This window comes from Colobus angolensis, unplaced genomic scaffold (assembly GCF_000951035.1).
Source record: "Colobus angolensis palliatus isolate OR3802 unplaced genomic scaffold, Cang.pa_1.0 Scaffold494, whole genome shotgun sequence".
Taxonomy (NCBI): Eukaryota; Metazoa; Chordata; class Mammalia; order Primates; family Cercopithecidae; genus Colobus; species Colobus angolensis.
The window spans coordinates 450778-458434 of NW_012118421.1; the positions used below are offsets into that span (position 1 = coordinate 450778).

The 7657-nt window shown below is 42.3% G+C and overlaps 1 pseudogene; it reads left to right on the plus strand.

Annotated features, from left to right (window-relative positions):
- The first annotated feature begins 629 nt into the window (after nt 1–629).
- LOC105524265 lies at nt 630–1640 on the plus strand (annotated as a pseudogene).
- Nucleotides 1641–7657: the final 6017 nt, after the last annotated feature.

The window sequence follows — 7657 nt, forward strand, 5'->3', positions numbered from 1 at the left end:
AGTAGAGATGGGGTTTCACTGTGTTGACCAGGATGGCCTCGATCTCTTGACCTTGTGATCTGCCCGCCTTGGCCTCCCAAAGTGCTAGGCTTACAGGTGTGAGCCACTGCGCCCAGCCAGGGTTAAAATATTTTAGAATAATTATTATGCTGCTATATTAGGAAAGCACATCCTTCCCACTTAGTAACCATCCCATTTAGCCTCCAAAAGGACCAAAAGATGCTTTTTTCTTAGATGATTAGTGGAAGATGATAACCACATCTGTGCCCATTGGCACTCTTACACAGTGACATTTCCGCTGTGCCTTCCTTTTTGTCAGAGGTAGCCTTCCGGGATCATTTCATCCATTTGACAGGAGTGCTGACAAGAAACTCTTAGGTGATCAGGATCTAATAAGCCTGTGAGAGAGGTGGTTGTGTTAAAACCCCTTTTCAGTTGTACCTCCTTTATAAAAACTGTTTGAAACTTTCCACACCTCTTCTTGGCCCAAAGGTGATTATTGTTTGGAAAATGTGAGATAACTCATCTAAGTTGAGGTTTTCTTTTAGTACTCCCAGGAGAAGATATATTTCTCTTTTCACTTTGAAAGTTTTCCTTTAAAAATAATTTCTTGTTCATCCCTCTCCAAGATGGCTGCTGAAGACGAGTTACTGCTGCCACAGCTCCCCGAGCTGTTCGAAACCAGCAAACAGCTTCTGGATGATGCAGAAGTAGCGACTGAACCTGCCGGTTGCCGGATAGTCCAGGAGAAGGTGTTCAAGGGCCTGGACTTCCTTGAGAAGGCTGCCGAAATATTATTGCAGCTCGACTTGTTCAGCTAAAATAAAGATTTGGAAGCAATTGCTTCCACCGACCTGAAGTACCTGTTGGTGCCAGTGTTTCAAGGAGCCCTCACCATGAAACAAGTCAAGCCCAGCAAGCGTCTAGATCATTTGCAGTGGGCTCGAAAACACTATAAACTACGTAACTGTGCCATTGATGTCATGTGGCAGAGTTTGAGCTGCCCAAAACCAAGAACTCAGCTGAAAATCACACTGCTAATTCCTCCATGGTTTATCCTAGCCTCATTGCTATGGCGTCTCAAAGACAAGCTAAGAGAGAGACACAAGCAGAAGAAGGAGTTGGAGCATAGGCTGTCTGCAATGAAATCTGCTGTGGAAAGTGGTCAAGCAGATGATGAGCGTGTTCGTGAATATTATCTTCTTCGCCTTCAGAGGTGGATTGATATCAGCTTAGAAGAGATTGAGAGCACTGACCAGGAAATAAAGATCCTGAGAGAAAGAGACTCTTCAAGAGAGGCATCAACTTCTAACTCATCTCGCCAGGAGGGACCTCCAGTGAAACCCTTCATTCTCACTCGGAACATGGCCCAAGCCAAAGTATTTGGAGCTGGTTATCCAAGTCTAGCAACTATGACAGTGAGTGACTGGTATGAGCAACATCAGAAATATGGAGCATTACCAGATCAGGGAATAGCCAAGGCAACACCAGAGGAATTCAGAAAAGCAGCTCAGCAACAGGAAGGTCAAGAAGAAAAGGAGGAAGAGGATGATGAACTAACACTCTACAGAGCTCAGGAGTGGGATGACTGGAAGGGCACCCATCCTAGGGGCTATGGCAGCTGACAGAACATGGGCTGATCTTCCCACAACACAACAGGACTGCAGGGTGCACACTTCCCAAGCCAAGGAAAACCATGCAGTCCTCACCTCCCTGGGTTTCCGCTTCAGCTGTGTACAACGAAGGCAAAGATGCTAAATCTTGTTTTGCATTCAATAAAGTGTTCACTGATTAAAAAAAAAATTCTTCTGAGATGCCTTCTCTGTTCTGTCATTCTGCAACTTGGGCTGGAAAATGATACTAATTATTTTTGGCTTGATTGGAGTAACTACTGGCCACTTGAAAATTAAATTTTGGCTGGGCGCAGTGGCTCACACCTGTAATTCCAGCACTTTGGGAGGCTGAGGCGGGCAGATAACCTGAGGTTGGGAGTTCGAGACCAGCCTGGCTAACATGCTGAAACCCCATCTCTACTAAAAATACAAAATTAGCCGGGCATGATGGTGCATGCATGTAATCCCAACTACTTGGGAGACCAAGGCAGGAGAATCACTTGGACCTGGGAGACAGAGGTTGCAGTGAGCTGGCATCGTACCACTGCATTCCAGCCTGGGTGACAGAGTGAGACTCTGTCTCAGAAAAAAAAAAATTAAATATTATGCTCAATATCTCCCATATTTAAAAGCAAAATTTTCAAATTTTACTTAAGAGCAAAATTGCAGTGGAACAGTGAGTTTTCAAAATGTTTCTAGTCCTGGAATCTGTTTAAGACTTGAAGCAGAAAAGTAGAAATATAGTAAGTGTTTGTGGGTGTGGTGTCTGCCACCTGTAATCCCACCACTTTGGAAGGCTGAGGCAGGTGGATCACTTGAGGTCAGGAGTTCAAGACCAGCCTGGTCAAATAGTAAAACCCCATCTCTACTGGAAAAAAAAAAAAAAAAAAAAGAGCTAGGAATGGTGGTGAGTGCCTGTAATCCCAGCTACTTGGGAGGCTGAGGCAGGAGAATCACTTGAACTCAGGAGGTAGAGGTTGCAGTGAGCCGAGATTGCATCACTGTACTCCAGCCTGTGCAATGGAGTGAGCCTCTATCTCAAGAAAATATAAATAAAAAATAAATAAATAATAAGCATTTAGGCCAGGTGCAGTGGCTCATGTCTGTAATCCCAGCTCTTTGGGAGCTGAGGCGGGCAGATCACCTGTTAGGAGTTCAAGATCAGCCTGGCCAACATGGTGAAACCCTGTCTCTACAAAAAATACAAAAATTAGCCGGATGTGGTGGTAGGCACCTATAATCCCTGCTACTCAGGAGGCTGAAGCACAAGGATCACTTGAACCCGGGAGGCGGAGGTTGCAGTGAGCAGAGATTGCACCACTGCACTCTAGCCTGGGTGACAGAGCGAGACTCTGTCTCAAAAAAAAGAAATAAAGAAAAAAGAAACATAATAAGGAATTAAAATAGCTTTTTACGCATGTTTTCTAAAAGCCTTTGAGATATTACCTAAGTTGTTTAATAATTAGCTAGTACAATATCTTGGTAAAGTATCATGATTTTCTTATTTGTCAATTGTTCATTTTACACCTTTTTTTGCTTTTCTACTTTTAAAGATTCCTCCAACTTATAAAATGATTGAAAAAATTAAAATGCAAAATATATTCTTATTAAACATTTGAATTGTCCTTATAACTAAGAAAACATTAGGAAATAAAAACTTTATGCTCTGACTTCTGCTACCATCCAGGATGGTGTAACAGGGACCAGAATTAACCTCCCACCTAAAATACTTAAAAAACTAAACAAAATATACTATTTAATTGTTTTCAGATATCAGACAGGAGGCAGTGCAGGACAGTGATTTCTCAGAGAAGGAAACAAAAACGTTGAGTCCTATGATTGCTGTAGGAGAATTTCCAGGCTGCAGCACAGGGAGGAGCAACCCAAACAGATGTTGGCCACCTCTTTGAGTTGAGCAAACAGTATGAAGATCTGGGAGGTGAAGGCATCAGAATTTACATGGTAAAAATCAGAGGAGAAAACTATATAATAGAAGAGCTCAGAAGGGTTCTCCTTGAGTCTTCAGCTGAGTTCTGATCATCAGAACATGTATGTGAAGAAAACGACCAAGATTTGAGAAAGAAGCACTGGAGAAGAACAAGTACAACAAAACTTGGATTTAAACAGGACCAGAAACTGTGGTCCAACAAGATAGAGTGGAAAAACCTCCTAAGATGCAAGGCATTGAGTAGAGTCTTGAGAAGGTATTGCTTCAGTAGCTGAGCCAAATAAACCCCATATTAAAGGCTGTAATGGACCTTCCTACAGAGATTCAAGGCTGGGCATGGTGGCTCACACCTGTAATTCCGGAACTTTGGGAGGCCGAGGTGGGCGGACCACCTGAGGTCAGGAGGTCAAGACCAGCCTGGCCAACATGGCAAAACCTCATCTCTACTAAAAATACAAAAATTAGCTGGGCATGGTGGCACATGCCTGTAATCCCAGCTACTCAGGATGCTGAGGCAGGAGAATCGCTTGAACCTGAGAGGCAGAAGTTGCAGTGAGCCTAGATAGTGCCATCGCACTCCAGCCTGGGTAACAGAGACACACTCCATCTCAAAGAAAAAAAAAAAAAAAGGCGGCTGGAAATGGTGGCTCATGTCTGTAATCCCAGCACTTTGGGAGGCTAAGGAAGGTAGATCATGAGGTCAGGAGTTCAAGACCAGCCTGGCCAAGATGGTGAAACCCTGCCTCTACTAAAAATACAAAAATTAGCTGGGCATGGTGGCACATGCCTGTAATCCCAGCTACTCAGGATGCTGAGGCAGGAGAATCGCTTGAACCTGAGAGGCAGAAGTTGCAGTGAGCCTAGATAGTGCCATCGCACTCCAGCCTGGGTAACAGAGACACACTCCATCTCAAAGAAAAAAAAAAAAAAAAGGCGGCTAGAAATGGTGGCTCATGTCTGTAATCCCAGCACTTTGGGAGGCTAAGGAAGGTAGATCATGAGGTCAGGAGTTCAAGACCAGCCTGGCCAACATGGTAAAACCTCATCTCTACTAAAAATACAAAAATCAGTCAAGTGTGGTGGTGGGCACCTGTAATCCCAGCTACTTGGGAGGCTGAGGCAGGAGAATTGTTTGAGCCCGGGAGGCAGAGGTTGCAGTGAGCAGAGATCGCGCCACTGCACTCCAGCCTGGGTGACAGAGTGAGACCCCACCTCAGCGAGGGGGGGGGAGGATTCAAAGTAAGCCTTGAAACAACCAATCAAACCGTTTCCAAGTAATACAACTGCATCCCAGAACAAAACCCAAAACATTTAAATACAGAAAACTCCAGCACAATGGAATCCAAAAATTAGAAGGCTTTTGAACAAGAAAATACAACCTATAACAAGGAGAAAAAACAATCAATAGAAACAGACCCAGAAGTGACAAGGACAATAGGATTTGTTAGTTAAGAACATTAAAACAGCTATTCTAACTATACTCCATATCTTCAAAAAGGTAATGGAAAGTTTGAGTATGATAAGAAGAGGAATATAAGATATTTTTAAGACTCAAATAAAACAGTGAGAGAAGAAAAAAGAAACAATGTCTAAGATGGACAATATACTAGAGGGGATTAACAGCAGATTACTGCTAAAGAAAGGATTAAGGCCGAGCACGACGGCTCACGCCTGTAATCCCAGCACTTTAGGAGGCTGAAGTGGGTGGATCACCTGAGATCAGGAGTTAGAGACCAGCCTGGTCAACATGGCAAAACTCTGTCTCTACTAAAAATACAAAAATTAGCCAGGTGTGGTGGCCTGCACCTGTAATCCCAGCTACTCAGGAGGCTGAGGCAGCAGAATTGCTTGAACTCGGGAGGCAGAGGCTGCAGTGAGCCAAAATTGCGCCACTGCACTCCTGCCTGGGTGACAGTGTGAGACTGTCTCAAAAAAAAAAAAAAAAAAAAGAAAAAGAAAAAGAAAGGATTAATAAACTTGAAGGCATAGCAATAGAAATCATCAAAAATGAACCACAGAAATATAAAAGATGGGGTTGAAAAAAATCAGATCTCAATGATCAGATCTCAGATCTCAATAATCAGATCTCAGTGCACTGTGGGAAAACATTAAGCAGCCTAATACATGTGTAGTTGGAGTCGCAAAAGAGGGAGAAAAAATGGAGGGATAGAATAAATATTTGAAGAAATAATAGCCAAAATATTTTCCAAATGTGATCAAAACTATAAACCCACAGATTCAAGAAGTGCAACAAACTCCAAACAAAAGAAACACAAAATAAAACACACCAGTGCACAAATGAAAGTCACAAAAAAAATATATTAAAAACAGGGCCAGGTGTGGTGGCTCATGTATACAATCCCAGCATTTTGTGAGGCACAGGCAGTAGCATTGCTTGAGCCCAGGAATTAGAGACCAGCCTGGGCAATGTGGCAAAAACGTATCTCTAAGAAAAATAAATAAACAAAAAATAAAAATTAGCCAGATGTGTTGCTGCATGTCTGCAATCCCAGCTACTGGGGAGGCTGAGGTGGGAGGAAAACCTAACCCTAGAACGTCAAGGCTGCAGTGAGCCATGATCACATGACCACACTCCAGCCTGGGTGACAGAGTGAGACCCTGTCTCAGAAAAACAAAACAACAAAACAAAACAACAAAACAGCCAGAGAAACAAGCTACAAGTGCTGAGGAAGAAAGGCAAGAATGACAGAACAGTGTGGCTCACGCCTGTAATCCCAGCACTCTGGGAGGCTGAGGCAGGTGGATTGCTTGAGCCCAGGAGTTCAAGCGGCCTAGGCAACATGGTGAAACCACATCTCTACAAAAGATACAATAATTAGCTGGGTGTGGGGATGCATATCTATGTCCCAGGGACTCAGGAGGCTAAGGTGGGAGGATCACCCAAGCCTGGAAGGTAAAGGTTGCAATGAGCCATGATCACACCACTGTACTCCAGCATGGGTGACAGAGACTCTGTATCAAAATAAAGTGTAAATTCAGTGGTTTTTAGTATCATCAGTTGTGCAAGTATCACCAAAATCTATTTTTAAATTATTTTTATTACCTCATAAAGAAACCCTGTACCTATTAGTAATCACTTCCCATCTCCTCTTACTCCCATCCCAGCTCTAAGCAACCAGTTATGTATTATCTCTGTAGGTTTGTGTATTCTAAACATTTCATATACATTGAATCATATGATCTTTTGTGACTGGCTTCTTTACACAATGTTTTCAAGATCATTGGGTTGTAGCACGTATTATTACTATCTTTTAACCTACGTAAAATTTCATCATATGGATATACTACATTTTATTTATCCATTCATCAGTTGAGAGACATTTGTCCCCACCTCTCCTTACTTTCTGGCTTTTATACATAATGTGCTGTCAATGTTTATGTACAAGTTTTTGTGTTGGATATGTTTTCCTTTCTCTTGACTATGTATGTAGAAGTGAGATTGCCACGTCATATAGTAACTCCATCTTTAGCATTTTGAGGAACTGTCAAACTGTTTTCCAAAGCATTTGCACCATTTTAAATTCCTACCAGCAATGTAGGAGTGTTCCAATTTCTCAACATCAACCTAAAGTAATTTTCAAGCTTCATTTTATCCCATAAATTGTGGGTCCCATGTTGTCAGAATGCAGATAGGTTTTAAGGAAGTTGCTTTCACTCATTTCTTTGCAAAGAAGCTCCAAATGCAATCTTTTTTTTTTTTTTCTGTAAGAAAATGGAGTTGGACTAGTTTATTCTGAGACATTTTCAAACTTAAAAAGTCTGTGCTTCTCTGAATTCAAACAGAAAGAATGTCTCTTATTTTTGCACCTTGCAGTTTGGCTTAAATATTAATGCCTGTTTGACAAGGAAAATAATGTTTGTTTGGCAAGGAAATTAAACAAAAGATTGAGTCCAAAAATTGAGTCATTATAAGCAAATCATGTACAGTCTCTATGAGTTGTCCCTTCCTGCCTGTTTTCAAGTCAAAAACTTGTCATATTTTCTATTTCTTCAGCTGCTTTTGAAAAGTTCAGGTATTGGCCGGGCGCGGTGGCTCAAGCCCGTAATCCCAGCACTTTGGGAGGCCGAGACGGGC